At 37.3% G+C, this 16,652-nt stretch overlaps 2 pseudogenes; one reads left to right on the forward strand and one right to left on the reverse strand.

The window, feature by feature from the left end:
• Positions 1-4,899: 4,899 nt before the first annotated feature.
• LOC129491712 (high mobility group protein B1-like) lies at positions 4,900-5,583 on the reverse strand (annotated as a pseudogene).
• Positions 5,584-11,907: 6,324 nt separating this feature from the next.
• Positions 11,908-12,690, forward strand: LOC129491739 (serine/arginine-rich splicing factor 10-like; annotated as a pseudogene).
• The last annotated feature ends 3,962 nt before the right edge of the window (positions 12,691-16,652 follow it).

The following is a 16,652-nucleotide window of genomic DNA, read 5'->3' on the forward strand; positions in this document are numbered from 1 at the left end:
TTGTTTTTTGAGACAGAGTCTCGCTCTGTCACCCAGGTTGGAGTGCAGTGGTGCCATCTTGGCTTATTGCAAGCTCCGCCTCCTGGGTTCATGCCATTCTTCTGCCTCAGCCTCCCAAGTAACTGGTGCCAGCCACCACGCCCAGCTAATTTTCTGTATTTTTGGTAGAGACAGGGTTTCACCGTGTTAGCCAAGATGATCTCGATCTCCTGACCTCGTGATCTGCCCACCTCAGCCTCCCAAAGTGCAGGGATTACAGGCGTGAGCCACTGCGCCAGGCCTTCTCTGGCTGCTTTTAAGAATTTCACTTTGTCACTGGTTCTCAATAATTTCAAAATGATGTGCCTTTGAATGCATTTCCTTTCAGTTATTCTGCTTGGGGTTTATTGAATTTCTTTGATTTAGGAATCAGTTTTCATCTTGTTTGGAAAATATAAGTCATTATTCCTTCAAATACATATTCCAGCTCCTCTCTTCTGATCTTTTCAGGAACTCCAATTACACATATGTTAGATCACTTGGAATGTTCCTCAGGTTACTGAGAATCTGTTTTCTTATTATTATTTTCTTTCTATAACTCAGTTTGGATAGTTTCTATTACAATATCTTCAAGTGTGCTGTTCTTTTCATCTGCCATACCTAATCAGCTAATTTTATCAGGTGAATTTTCATTCAGATATGACATCTTTCAGCTCTAGAAGTTTCCTTGTTTGTTTTTAATACCATCGATTTCTGTCCTCATTATGTGCATGTTTTCCTTTAAATATTTGGACACATTTATAATTGTTCTGATGCATCTATTTCATTCATCTCTGTAATTTGAGTCAGTTTCTGCTGATGGATTTTCTTCTTTGCATTTTCCTGCTTCTTCGCATGTCTTACTTTTATTGGATGCCATACACTATAAATACTATGTTCTTAAGATTTTTGAATTTTGTTTTCTTCACTTAGATTGGTGAATTTGGCTAGCAGGTAAGTTTTTTGCTAATCATCTTGATCCTTTTGGGGTTGTTTTTGAACTTTGTTAGTAGTATATGGAGTTTTACTCTACAGCTTGTTAAGCTTATTTTAAGGCACAACCCTGGGGTACATACTGAATCCCCAGGATTTTCACTGAGGTCCTGTCACTCTGGTGATTGAAACTCAAATGTCTCTCAGCCACATTTAAGCTGTAGGAATTGTTCAACTTACAGTCCTCTAGTAATTGCCATTTGTCTGGCCTTGTGGCATTTCACTATATGCATGTGCACCTTAGTATACAGCAAAAGACTCAATGAAACCCCTGTGCAGATTCCTAGAGCTTCTCTGAATGGCTCCTAGAACCCTGGAGCTGTGCCCCACAAACTGAAGCTGCCACTGCTTTCCCAGAGTCTGGTCTCAGTCTCTTCCGTAGAGGGACTGCCATGCTTTCCTTGGTTTCTCATTCCTGTGCTGTTCTGGGAAGTGACTCCAGGCTGAATACTAGGAGTGGAACTCACCTCATTTGTTTCCGTTCATTGAGACTGCACTCCTGCACTGCGTGTTTTCCAATATCAGAAAATAGTTGTTTCATATATATTGTCCAGTTTTCTAGTTGTTTACCGGTAAAGGACAGGTTTGGCGTAAGTTACTCCATTACAGACAGAAGCAGAAGCCAGAATATTTTTAAAAATCTAATTTGAGCTTATTATGTGTTGAGGCTCACATAATTGCCACAGTATTTATGATACTACATTCATTTAATTAATATAAAGCTATTTCATTTACATTACCTTGTTTAGTCATTAAAATACAGTGAGCCAAAGGTGACCTTTCTTATGATCATTTTATAGTCAAAAAGATTGAGGCTTACAGAGGCAAGTGAATGCCTTACACACCTTGTAAGGCTTGGAGTTAGGAGTATGACATTCAGCATAAACTACTAATGCTAAAGCTTATCTCCTGGCTTCCTTTTCCTTAGATCTCTGGTTTCATCCACTACTGCCAAACTCTTACCTACCTATCCATCCTTCCTTCCTTTCTGTTTCTCCCTCAGGTTTTAATTATCTTTTACCTTAGATTTTAATCATCACCTTTGTTGTCTTAGCATGGCCAAACATTTTTAAAGAAGTAACTCATTCTTTAACTTTCTTCTTTGAAAACCCCTAGCTTTAATTCACTGCCATATTTTTTTAATTTGAATTTCAAGCAACATGCTATTGTCAATCTATATCATACCATAACCAAACACATTCCAGAACCTTACAGACCTTTAAAGCTACATACTCTCCAGCCAGCCCCTAAATTGTCAGGATTCATGCTTTTTTTTTTTTTTTTTCGAAATGAAGTCTCACCCTGTCACCCAGGCTGGAGTGTAATGGTGCAATCTCGGCTCACTGTGACCTCCACCTTCTGTGTTCAAATGATTCTCCTGCCTCAGCCTCCAGAGTAGCTGGGATTACAGGTGCCTGCCGCCATGCCCAGCTATTTTTTGTATTTTTAGTAAAGATGGGGTTTCACCATGTTGGCCAGGCTGGTCTCGAATTCCTGACCTCAAATGATCCACCTGCCTCGGCTTCCCAAAGTGCTGGGATTACAGGCATGAGCCACTGTGCCTGGCCTATTCATGCTTAATCCATTTGTATCATCTTTCCTCCTCTGTTACCCACTTCCCCTAAATTACTTTGACCTATGAAGCTACAGCAATCTTCTCAGAATTTTCCCTAGTCCAAATGAAAATAAAAGATTAAAATATATATATATAAAGGAAGAAGAAAATTTTAAAACTAAACAGAATTAAACTTAAACTACAAGTAAACCAGCTCCTCAGTTAGTATGACAACATAATAGATTTAAATTATAGCTTTTTTTTTTTCCTTGAGATGGAGTTTTGCTCTTATTGTCCAGGCTGGAGTACAATGGTGCGATCTCGGCTCACTGCAACCTCTGCCTCCCAAGTTCAAGCAATTCTGTTTCCTCAGCCTCCCAAGTAGCTGGGATTACAGGCATGCACCACCATGCCTGGCTAATTTTGTATTTTTAGTAGAGATGGGGTTTCTCCATGTTGGTCAGGCTGGTCTTGAACTCCCGACCTCAGGTGATCTGCCCACCTTGGCCTCTCAAATTTCAATCAGTCTCATACAGGGACAACCAACAATAATACTTGGGAAGATTGTAAGATTCAGCTAAAGTTACCTTGTACCTTGAGGTACAGGAGGCAAAAGTGTTTGAATCTTCCATGACACTTCTAACCAACAGTGTGATTGTGTGGAGCATTATACTGAGGAATAAAACAACCCTGAGACCTCATAGAAATCAGTGGGAAAGGCTTCTGTGATTCACATAGCCTGTTACGTGCCTGATGGAGATGGGGAATGGTAAGAATCTGTGCCATAAATTTGCAGACTCTATTCTAGCTAAGAGCAGTAATATTTAAATTGCATAAAGTATCAGAAATAACATCTTAAAACCTTATAGACTTGACTTTACCAAATATTGGGATTTAAATATAAAGAGGAGGTAGGGTTCAAATCAGCTGGGTATCCTAACCAACCTGACAAGATTCTTCATTACATTGGATAACACGAACAGAATTAATCCCTCTCCCAGGAAGACAGTAACTTGTTGGGAGTCAGAAAATAACAGATTTCTTCCATCTCTAAGTGTTTTTATTTTTAAGAAGTTATTTTATGAATCCCATAAAACTCTAGATCACCATATTACAACTTTAATCAATGTAGAGTGATATTCCAATTTCTATCTCTTCCACTCACAGGATTTTTAAATTCCCCCAAAATTACTGTACAATGTCACATGTAGCAAAGTGATTAAAGTGAAAAAATAATGAACCAAGTATTGGCAAGAATATGGAGCAGCTGGAAATCTTCCACACTTTTGGGAATGTATATTGGTACAACTACTTAGGAAAAGTGTTGAGCATTGTAATGGAGCATGTTACCATCCAGCAAGCCCACACTTAGGTATATATATACAACAGGAATGTTTATGTATATATCTTCTTTTGGTGAATATATATATATATGTTCACCAAACTATACATATACTCATCTTCCTCATGTATATATGCTCATCTTATCTATATATATGTTCATCACCCTCATATATACATATGCTCACCAAAAGTGGACAAGATATAAATATGTGTGTATAAACTTGGTGCAAAAGTAATTGCTGTTTTTAATGGCAAAAACAGCAATTACTTTTGCACCAACCTCATACATACATACAAATATATATATTTGTGTACACACACTAATGTGTATATATAAGCATTTCTGTTGTATACATACCTATGAATACATATATATTTTTTTCACCAGAAGAAGTGGACAAGAACGTTAATAAGTAGCATCATTGTAATAGCCCTGAAACTTCACGAGAAGAAATATACAAAAATGTTCATATCAGCATTATTTGTAATACCCCAAACTGTAAAAATCCACATGTCCACCAACAGTAGAATGGATATTTGTGATACATTTAAGCAATGGAATATTATACAACAATGAGAATGAACAAACTACAACTACACACTGGATGAATGTCATAAATATAATGTTGAATGAATGAACCCAGACCTCCCCCAAAATCACATACGATAATTATTCAATTTAAGGTAATTTTCAAAATCAGGCAAAACAAATATATGGCCTTGGAAGTCATAATAGTGATTACCTTGAATGAGAGTGGTTTCTACGGGGTTTCCAGGGTGCTGAAATTATCCTGTTTCTTGATCTGTGTGCTAGGTACATGTTTATTTTGGGAAAATTCGTCAAGCTATACCCCCATACTGTACCAAGCAAGGTTAGTGCCTACTGAAATTACCACCAGGACAGGGCTATCTAAAGACACATTTGGTGGTGTGTTAACTATACAAAAAAAGACACTGTACAGTTTAAAAACATCTTACACAAACTTACATTTCAATTTTTTTCTTTAAAAGGAGTGAATTGTGTACAGGGAGGTTAAATGCTTTATAGACAAGAAAAAAAACGTGCTACCATTAACTTATGCATGATCATCTTCTTCATCATCTTCTTGTCCTCCTCTTTCTTCTTTTTCTTGCTTTTTTCAGCCTTGACAACTCCCTTTTTGCTGCATCTGGCTTTCCTTTAGCTCGGTATGTAGCAGTATTTTTTCACATTTTTCCTTGAGCTTTGCAGTGTTCTTTGTATAAGGCTGCTAGTCATCTGCAGCAGTGCCATTCCACATCTCTCCCAGCATCTTTGCAACATCACCAATGTTTAGGCCAGGATGTTCTCCTTTGATTTTTGGGTGATACTCAGAACAGAACAAGAAAAAGGCTGAAGAAGGCCTCTTGGGTGTATTCGGAACCTTGAACTTCTTTTTTGTCTCCCCTATAGGAGGGATCTAAGTTTTCATTTCTCTTTCATAATGGGCTTTACCCACCTTTGTCATGTCTTCCAATTTTCCTTTTGCTTTAGCAGAAGTAGTCTTTCACCTCTCTGAGCACTTCTCAGAAAACTCTGAGGAGCTGACTGAGGCATCTGGGTCCTCTTTCTTGTGCTCCTCCTGACAAGTTGGCACAAAGAACACATATGATGACATTTTGCCTCTTGGCTTCTTAGGATCTACTTTGCCCATGTTTAGTTATCTTTCTTCAACAAGGCACAGAGTTGCCCAGTGCCCATCTGGCTCTCACTTGCCCCAGCACTCTCTCTATGGTGCTCAGTGTACTGCAATCAATTGAATATTTTTACCATAGAAATCTGTTCATGTGTAATTCTATATGTGTTTGTATTTGTGTTTAATACAATGAAATTGGCATCTCTCCCCTCTAAAAAACCAATTAGTAATTTTTTTGCATCCAAAGAATATTTACTATGTATGTAAAAACACTTTGAGGGTAATGAAGTTTGTATTTCGAATTCAATACAATGTCATTATTGATTTCATAGAACTGTAGGAGAAGACATTTAATAAAAATTCAAGTAATTAATGGGTCTTAAGAGAGTTTTGTTGCCTCCTCCTATCATTGCTACTAATTCCTCCCAAATATTCATCAAAGGTAGTGACCTAGTATAGTGGCATCTGTTGGTTTTGCCTGCCCAGCACCCAGTAGCCCCTTTTTTTGGTAAAGTCACTTCAATATTTCTTTGGGGAATTTCTTCTACCCTACCACATGCACTTTGGTGAGATTATCAATTCTGCCTTCTTCTGACCAAGAAGTGGACATGTAAACTAAACTAGGCCAAGCAGATTCTCTCCCCTTAGAATTTAAATCTTGAGTGACACAAGGTCAGAAAACAGAACTAATTCACCTTGACAGTAGCTCTCTGAGGAGGCTGCTCATTGGTTTCTGCGACATAGATCTCTTATGCTGCCCTGCTGCTTCCTGTCCTTTCCAAGTTACAGTTGTGTGGCTTTTCCTTTGATTCTGTGACCCACTCTATATCCTTAAAATACATGACTCTCATTAAGTCAGTCAATTTCTGTTGACCGTAGTTGACGAACACTAATACAGCTGGATATAAATACACTCAATAAAAAGGTCACTACTATTATGCAAGAGAGTCCATAGCATTTAAGTTTTGCCTTACTTTGTGCCAGAATTTGCTTCTTTATAAAGTCTATGTTAGTCCTGCCTGGCTCTACTTCCAGAGCTTCATAGTATACATATATTCTATCCTTTAAATGGCACATGTTTGAAAACTACTATCACTTTCCCCATATGCTTTCTCAGCAAAATAACTCATTTCTCAATTAAAACATATATGACTACTACACGCCCACTAAAATAGCTGAAAGAACAGACAGTTCCAAGCGTCGACAAGGATGTGGAGAATCTGGAACACTCATGCATTGCTGGAGGGAACGTAAATGGCATAGCCGCTTTGGAAAATATTTTGGCAGTTTATATAGTTTATAAACTTACTTAATATTTTTTAATGGGCTTTAAAAATAAATGTAATTACCTATTGTAATGTCATCTTAGGAAACAATTTCATGAAATCACAGTCTTTATGTTAGCTATCTTATCCTACAATGTACTAAAGATATACTTAATTATTAATTTCAAATGTTATTTACTTATAATCTAAATGAATTCCTTGTACCATGAGTGGTACAACTCCTCAGAGTTTTCTGAACACATATATTGATTGCCCTTTGGGAAACACCAGGTTGTTGTCTTTAACTTAAAATTTTGAATAAAATAATTTTCATTAAAGCAATAACCAACTTTGAAAGCAGTATTATAAAGTTTTACCAGCCAACCCATCAGAGAAATGCAAATCAAAACCACAGTGAGATACCATCTCACACCAGTTAGAATGACAATCATTAAAAACCAGGAAACAGCAGGTGCTGGAGAGGATGTGGAGAAATAGGAACACTTTTACACTGTTGGTGGGACTGTAAACTAGTTCAACCATTGTGGAAGACAGTGTGGCGATTCCTCAAGGATCTAGAACTAGAAATACCATTTGACCCAGCCATCCCATTACTGGGTATATACCCAAAGGATTATAAATCATGCTGCTATAAAGACACATGCACACATATGTTTATTATGGCACTATTCACAATAGCAAAGACTTGGAACCAACTCAGATGTCCATCAATGGTAGACTGGATTAAGAAAAGGTGGCACATATACACCATGGAATACTACGTAGGCATAAAAAATGATGAGTTCATATTCTTTGTAGGGACATGGATGAATCTGGAAACCATCATTCTTAGCAAACTATCGCAAGGACAGAAAACCAAACACCACATGTTCTCACTCATAGGTGGGAATTGAACAATGAGAACACATGGATACAGGATGGGGAACATCACACACTGGGGCCTGTTGTGGGGTGGGGGGAGTGGGGAGGGATAGCATTAGGAGATATACCTAATGTAAATGATGAGTTAATGGGTGCAGCACACCAACATGGCACATGTATACATATATAACAAACCTGCATGTTGTGCACATGTACCCTAGAACTTAAAGTATAATGTAAAAAAAAAAAGTTTTACAAGCCAAGTGCAGTGTCTCACATCTGCAATCCCAGTACTTTGGGAGGCCGAGGCAGGAGGATTGCCTGAAGCCAGGAATTTTAGACCAGCCTGGACAATATAGCGAGACCCTACCTCTGCAAAAAAAAAATAATAATAATTAGCCAATCATGGTGGCATGCTCCTGTAGTCCCAGCTACTCAGGAGACTGAGGTGGAATGATTGCTAGAGCCCACAAGTTCGAGCTGCAGTGAGCTGTGATCGTACTACCATACTCCAGTCTAGGCAACAGAGCAAGACCCTATCCCCCCCTCCCCCCAAAAAAAAGAAGAAGAAGAAGAAAAGAAAAAAGAAAGTTTTAGGTAGCATATAATGAGATATAGAAAGTGTTAGGCCTTTTATTCATTCAGCAAATAATTCAATTTTTTTTTCTGGTTGGCTTTTTATCTATGGAAAGTGTCTAAAGAGTCAGAGATGTGGAAAACCTCGAGTCAGGATGTCTCCCTTGTACTCTATGTCCGACATAAACATGCAATTTCAGGGAAGAGGGAGACCTCCACACAGGAAGGAGAAAAAGGAAATATAACAAAATGTTAAGTGGTTGTTTTAGGAATTATGGGTCATTGAGTTCTTTCTTTAAATTCTTAGTTATGTTCATTTCTCTACTTGCCAAAATGTAATATGCTTCCATTTGTTTTAGATAAAAACCATACAGTAAAACTTTTTGTTCTTTAGGATATCTTGGATAAAAAGATATACAAATATACCTTCCATTGTTGATAAGAATACATTTCTAATTGTATATTTTTATTCAAAAATAAAAATTCAGCCAAGCGCCGGAGCTTGTGCTTGTAATTCCGGCACTTTGGGTGGCTGATGTGGGCAGTCAACTTGAGCCTAGGAATTCGAGACCAGTCTGGGCAACATAGTGAGACCCCATCTCTACAAAAAATAAAACAGCCAAGCATGGTGAGCACCATGGCATGTACCTGTGGTCCCAGCTACTCAGAAGGCTGAGGTGAGAGGATCACTTGAGCCCAGGAGGCCAAGGCTGCAGGGAGCTGTGATCGCACCACTGCACTCCAGCTGGTGCTGGATGACAGAGCGAAACCTTGTCTCAAAAAAATAATAAAATTTTTAAAGTTAAAAACAAAAATTTAATTGAAGATATCAATTTTTATTTTAAAACTATTGATATTTACATACAACCTTTTGTGGCTAATTATGCTGCCACCTAGTTTTGAGAACTACAGTTCTCAAAGCACTAGAAAAGGTGTTTGGCTCATTATTATGTGAAAAATATAATCCAAACAAAACAAACAAAAACTAATGGTACTCAATGGCTAGAGTAAAACACAAAAACAATGGGTTCTGAAATAATGCACCTAAAATCTTCTTGTAATTATAGCTTGACAATTTTTAAAGCTCTATAAGTTCAGTAATGTGATATGTGGGATTTGCTTGTAAGTTCTGTAGAAGGGATGGCGACAAGCTGGGGGCTGGGTACATGGAAGGGACAGGTAAAATGGGAACAATAGCAGAATACTGATCATTGCTGAAGCTGGGTGGGTATTCATTATTGTATTTTCTTCATATTTGAAAAATTCTATAATAAAAGTTTTAAAAAGAATTTTTACAAACCTCTATGCATGATCACAGAAACCGAAAGCAACCTCTGTTATAATCCCAAAGTAGAATAAAATAAACAAACAAAAAATTCACTCTGAAATAAAGCTCCAGGTGGCCTATAAAGTGTTTTGTGCTTTCTATTTGTACAGGCAAGTGAGAAAACAATTACTGACCAGTAAGTACTCAACTATTTTTAAGTTGTATGAAAGGCTGTTATCGCCACCTACTGGACACTGTTATTGACTACTTGCTGTAAAAAATTAACAAGATTTTTTTAAAACCAACAATCATTACTTAATAGGTCCCCTCCATCCCATCTCAAGCATCTAGTTAACAAAACAGTATAAATAAAACCATCAAATTTATATTTTTATTTGTTTTTATATTAGTAATGCTAATTAATGTTACGTTACGTCACTTCTTAGTATGAAATGCCCCCTGCTAAAAAGGTATATATCATAAAATTTTGGTTTGAAAGTACATTGATGATCATCCTATGATGTTCTTGTTTTACAGAAGATCACAGAACTTGAATTGTTTGCCCATAGGGTAAGAACCCAGAATTTAAATTTTTTACACATAGGGATAGTCCAGAAAGTTATAAATTAGTCCTGGCTCATAAGTTCAGTGCATTACCTTTTTTCATTTGTCTTTTAAAATCTTGACTTATATTGCAAATTTTATACCTTTCATAACTTGGCTAATTGCACACACCAGTGATTCTCCACTCTGGTGCATCAGAATGACTTGTGAAATTTTTAAAATAAAGTTGGCACCAAAGCCAGAGATTTTTGCATCCAGCCAGTGTTACCAGAACTATTAGTAGATACCAGTGGTTCTCAAAGTGTGGTCCCTGGACAAGCATCATCATCACCATCATCATCATCATCATCACCATCATCATCATCATCATCATCATCACCATCATCATCATCATCACCATCATCATCACCATCATCATCACCATCATCATCATCACCACCATCATCATCACCATCATCATCACCATCATCATCACCATCATCATCATCATCACCATCACCATCATCATCATCACCATCATCATCATCATCACCATCATCATCATCACCATCATCATCATCATCATCACCATCATCATCATCATCATCACCATCATCATCACCATCATCATCACCATCATCATCATCACCATCACCATCATCATCATAATCATCATCACCATCATCATCACCATCATCATCACCATCATCATCATCATCACCATCATCATCATCATCATCACCATCATCATCACCATCATCATCATCACCATCACCATCATCATCATCATCATCATCACCATCATCATCATCACCATCATCATCATCATCATCACCATCATCATCATCATCATCACCATCATCATCATCATCACCATCATCATCACCATCATCATCACCATCATCATCATCACCATCATCATCATCATCATCATCATCACCATCACCATCATCATCATCATCATCACCATCATCATCATCATCATCATCATCACCATCATCATCATCACCATCATCATCATCATCACCATCACCATCATCATCATCACCATCATCATCATCACCATCATCATCATCATCATCATCACCATCATCATCATCACCATCATCATCATCATCACCATCACCATCATCATCATCACCATCATCATCATCACCATCATCATCATCACCACCATCATCATCACCACCATCATCACCATCATCATCATCATCACCATCACCATCATCATCATCACCATCATCATCATCACCATCATCATCATCATCACCATCATCATCACCATCATCATCATCATCACCATCATCATCATCATCATCATCACCATCATCATCACCATCATCATCATCATCACCATCACCATCATCATCATCATCACCATCATCATCACCATCATCATCATCATCATCACCATCATCATCATCATCATCATCATCACCATCATCATCATCACCATCATTATCATCATCATCACCATCATCATCATCACCATCATTATCATCATCATCATCATCATCATCTCGCCATCACCTGGTTAGAAATGCGAATGTTCACAGTCCACCCCAGAGTACTGGGTGGGGGGCTCTAATTTGTGTTTTGCAAGCCTTCAGGTAATTTGGATACAAGCTAAAGTTTGAGAATCACTATTATTTACTACAAAACTGGTAAATTTCTACTCTTTTACATACAAGAATTAATTTAGCTGTAGTAGAGCCCTCTGGCTGTGTGTGTCTGAGGATCAGCCGCCAGGGGCTGGACAGTTTGCCGAGCCCCTTAGTGTCCCCTGGTGCTAAGACTCACACAGTGGTCATGCCCAGCTACCTGCGTCCCCCAAGGTGCCTCTGTTCATCAGGAATGGAGCCAATAACAGCAGGTTCAAAGATTTATGGCATGAATTTCGTCATTATGATCCTATAGTTGATGTGTATGTTCCACTTGATTTCTACACTCACTGTCCAAGAGGAGTTGCGTATATTCAATTGCAGGATGTTTGTGATGCTGAAGATGCTTTACATAATTTGGACAGAAAGTGGATTTGTGGATGTCAAATGGAAACAGTTTGCACAGGGGGATTGGAAGACCCCAAATCAGATGAAAGCAAAGGAAGGTAGGAGTGTGTACTGTTCTTCACGCTATCATTATGACAGATATAGATGTTCTAGAAGCCAAAGTAATGAAAGAAGATCAGGAAGTCGGTCTTTTGCTTACATCTATAGAAGATCTTGTAGTCCTAGAAAGAGTGGACAGACTGCAAGACCATGGTGTAGCAGAAGCCATTCCAACAATGGAGAGTCAAACACTGAAATCAGTCTTTTTCAAGCTCTAAATCCAATTCAAGATCAAGGTCCAAGTCCCAGCCCAAGAAAGAAATGAAGGCTAAATCATGTTCTAGGTCTGCATCGCATGCCAAAACTAGAGGCACCTCTAAAACAGATTCCAAAACACATTACAAGTCTTGCTCAAGACATAAAAAGGAATCAAGGAAAAAAGAACAGCCTTGCTCCAAATCCCAGTCAAAGTCACAGTCTAGGCCTAGGTCAAAATCTAGATCAAGATCTTGGACTAGTCCTAAATCCAGTGGCCACTGATAGTATAAACCATGATCATTTTTAGGCACATATCATTCATTTGCTCATAGATTGGTTTACTTAAATGATCAGGAATACAATGTTGCAATGATGTTTAACAACACTTGTTAGTTTTCCCGTACCAGGCAATGGTTATATTAAAATGACATGCTGTTGAGAAGCCACTCTTAAGAGTCCAGTTTGTTTAGTGTTATGGGCAGCTACCAATTTGTTGTGTCTCTGTATATTTTTGTAAAGATTCTCATTTTTATGCTTGAAGTATTTGGTGAAAAGATGTTGGTTGAACATAATTTGCAACATTGTCTTACTAAAAATAAACTTTTATATTCATATTTGGTAGAACTGTTAACCTAGGAAGGAGTAAGATAGAGTGTTACAAAAGTGAGGTTGTAGCCAGAGTACAACACTGACTGCTCAGACACATTTAGGTTCAGCGTGGACCTTTATGTCTTATCAAGATGTCTAGGCCCTTGATAATAGTTTATTTGTGATGCAGTGTGGATTAGTTCTTTTGTTAACTCCACCGTCTTGGGGAATAATGCCAACTGAGTTATGTAGTATTTTCAGAGAGATTAAGTTTTTGAATGAAACATGGAGCCTTTGCTTTTTTTCTGGTTTCCATAGATTTGGAACAAGAAAACATCAGAAAAACTCACCTTAAAATTTGAGGAGGTCAATGATGGCAGAAACAATTTTAAGGGGAAAAGAATGTTCTTATGTAGTTATTCTAAAATTTAAGGAGTACTGTTGACCATAATATTGCTTAGTTTTCTTACTGTCCTTAGAAGCAAGTGAATTGTTTCAAAGTAGGCTGTATGTATGTGTGTGTGTGTGAGTGTGGTGTATAGTGTAAAAGAACTGAAATGTTGATGCTAACAGCACTTGGCCTATACATTTATATCAAAATTTGCTTGCTTCTTTATGTAGGAGGCTTGCTTTTTGCACCTCAGTTTATTTAATGTGAGGAAGTTCAAAAACAACATGCTCATTCTAGGTGATTCTGTGGTGCCATGAAATTTAAAATGATTTTGGAAAAAAGGATTAGTCAGTTTTAAGCAAGAGTCACATCTTTTGAATTTTTGACTACCAGTGTAGTACCTGACTAAAAATAAAGAAATAATACCCTTTACCATTTATAATTTCTAGTATTCCTCTGAGAGATTGTTTTGGGGACAAAAGTGACTTGACATGTCCAATCTCATTTTGGATAAAAAGCTAGCATCTTTTAAAATCTCAGATTGCTTGCTTACAGATATAAGTGAGAATTATGGAGAAGCAATTCCTTTAAGAGGATTACTTATTTCAGTTGTTTTTAGTAATCTAGGCTTTGTCTGTAGAGAACAAAACGATGGCAGTAAGCTGAGATAGCTCAGTTGGGAGAGCATTAGACTGAGAACAAAACGATGGTTTTTAAATACTATATGCTAAGTGCTTAAGAGATTGATTGTAGGACCTTTGTATATTTGATAATATTTCTTCCATTTCTTTAGCGTTTGCAGTTAATATTGTTCTGCTACGCAATCATTTATATGCATGTTTCTTTACTTTTTTAAGATTTTTCTGGATGTATAAACAACAAAAAGTGTATTTAAAACTGTAGCAATAGTTTGCAGTTCCAGCGGAGAGGAAAGTTGTAGGGCTAAACTTTATACTTTTTTTCTTATAGAAGCTTCTAAAAAGGCATTATAGTTCTCTTTAACAAATATTGTGCACAGCTTTTAAAACATCAATATTTGGATCAAAGCAAGACCCAGCTTATTTTCTGCTTGTTGTAAATTAAACAAACAGAAATAAAAAACTCTATGAAGGAAAATTTTTCCCTTCATTTTGGTATAATAAAAACAAAATGAAGAAAAAAAGATTTGATTTACTGTTCTCTAAGAAAAAAAGATTTAAATTTAGTAATATAGTGTAACTTTACTCTTTTTCCAGAAGCATACATTCAACAAAGCTCTAGTTAGCCAATAGGAAAAACGCTCTAATGGAAGAGTGGAGAGTAATTTATTCATAGGCCAGTTAATAAGACCCTGGAATGTTCCTGCCTAGAGCAAATTTTCCAACCATAATTCCTTATTCTGGCTTGTTCTGCTCAATAAGTTACCTTTCTAAGACATAATAAGGCCTTTTAGTCACATCAGACCTTTTGACCCAGGAATGCCACTTCTAAAAATTAGAAAATAAATTATGCTCCAAGGATTTCTCCAAAGCACTGTAAATAATGGGAGGAAGGGGATCCTGGAGTTAGTTAAATGTACAACAATTGAGGAATGATTCCATAAAATAGAACATCAACAGGATGGACTATTGTTCAACCATTAAAATGATGCTTTTCATATGGCATTTTAAATATAGGAAATGCTTATTTTATAACATGTGCACACGCAGATACACACATACAACTGAAGACAACAAAGTACTAAAATATTAATGCTGGTTATCCTTGAGTAGTAGAGTGATTTTTAAAATACTTAATCAGTATTTTTAAATTTTTCAGTAACGACTATACTTATCCATTAATTAAAAGAAAATCTACAAATGGCAGAACTTCTAGTTTGTGAATTGAGATCTTCAAATGATTAATCTGTAAGCTTTCAAAAGACAACTGTGGGAAACAGGTAGGTATCTTTTCCTCTCTATGCTGCATTACTCTTTCCTCATCCCACTCTAACTCTTCTACTTCTACTTTCTTCACATCAGCCCTGCCATAATTCATTAACTAAGAAACTGAAGGCAATTATTCAATATTTTAAAATTTTAAAACTGTTCAATTAAATGGTTCTTAGAATATATATTTAAAAAAGAGGTAAAATAGCCCAATGGTTAAAAGAGCCTAAGGGCTTTAAAATTAGACAGACCTGGGTTTACATCTTAGTTTGCCACTTAGGAGACCTCACACAAGTTCCACTTTCCTTATTTGTGAAATGGGAGTACCACTCTGCTCAGTGAATTGCTGAGGATGAAATGAGAGGATGCATCTAAAGTATAAGATGCTAGTACTCATTTGTTAGTCTGTTTTGTGTTGTTACAGCAGAATACCTGAGAAGGTAATTTATAAAGCACAGAGATTAATTTCTTGAAGTCTGTAGGCTGGAAGACCATGATGAGGGGCTGGCTTCCAGTGATAACCTTCCTGCTGTGGTCATCCCATGGCAGAATGCAGAAGGGCAAGAGAGAGCAAGAGGAAGTGAGTTGGGGAGGAAGAGAGAGCAAGCAAGCATGCAAGGTGTGCCCAAGAGTTCCTTGTAGTCATAAGCCCTTTTATTATTATTATTTTTTTTTTACAATTTGTGTAAATTTAAGAGGTACAAGTACAGTTGTGTTACACGGATATATTGCTTAGTGGTTCCCTGGGCCTTTTAATGTAACCATCACCCAAATAGTGTACACTGTACTCATTAATTTCTCAACCCTCACCATCCTCCTCCCACCCTCCCTCTCTTCTGAGTCTCCAGTGACTATATTCAGCATTAATCCGTTCATGTGGGCAGAGCCCTCATGACTTGTACCTCCCATGAGGCCTCATCTCCCAACACTGCTGCATTGGGGATTAAGTTTCCAACACATACTTTTTGAAGGACACATTCAAACCATAGCAGCACTCAATAAAAGGTAACTGCTGTTATTGTTTTCTAGTAATGTTATTGCTGTTTTGGGTAAGCAACCCCTAAGTTTTCATTTTTCTGAGGGGGGGTAGAAAAAGCTTAGTGGGGTACTGTGGCTCAGTCATTTGGACTTCTTAGATCACTAACATTTCAAAAAGAATTTGGGAGACCTATACGGAGCTGTCAAAATTTTCTTTACAAAGTAGGTATTAATCAGTTTTCCCTCAAACGTCTAGTATAGCTGATGTTTTCAAACTATGCTCTAATCACTAATCCACATTACAGTTAATTGTTAGGACTGAATTCTCTTTAATGGTTTCTCCTTCTGCTTGTTTCTATGAGGCTGGGAGGGTTGAACTGTATA

The sequence above is a fragment of the Symphalangus syndactylus genome, chromosome 10 (genome assembly GCF_028878055.3).
Source record: "Symphalangus syndactylus isolate Jambi chromosome 10, NHGRI_mSymSyn1-v2.1_pri, whole genome shotgun sequence".
NCBI lineage: Eukaryota > Metazoa > Chordata > Mammalia > Primates > Hylobatidae > Symphalangus > Symphalangus syndactylus.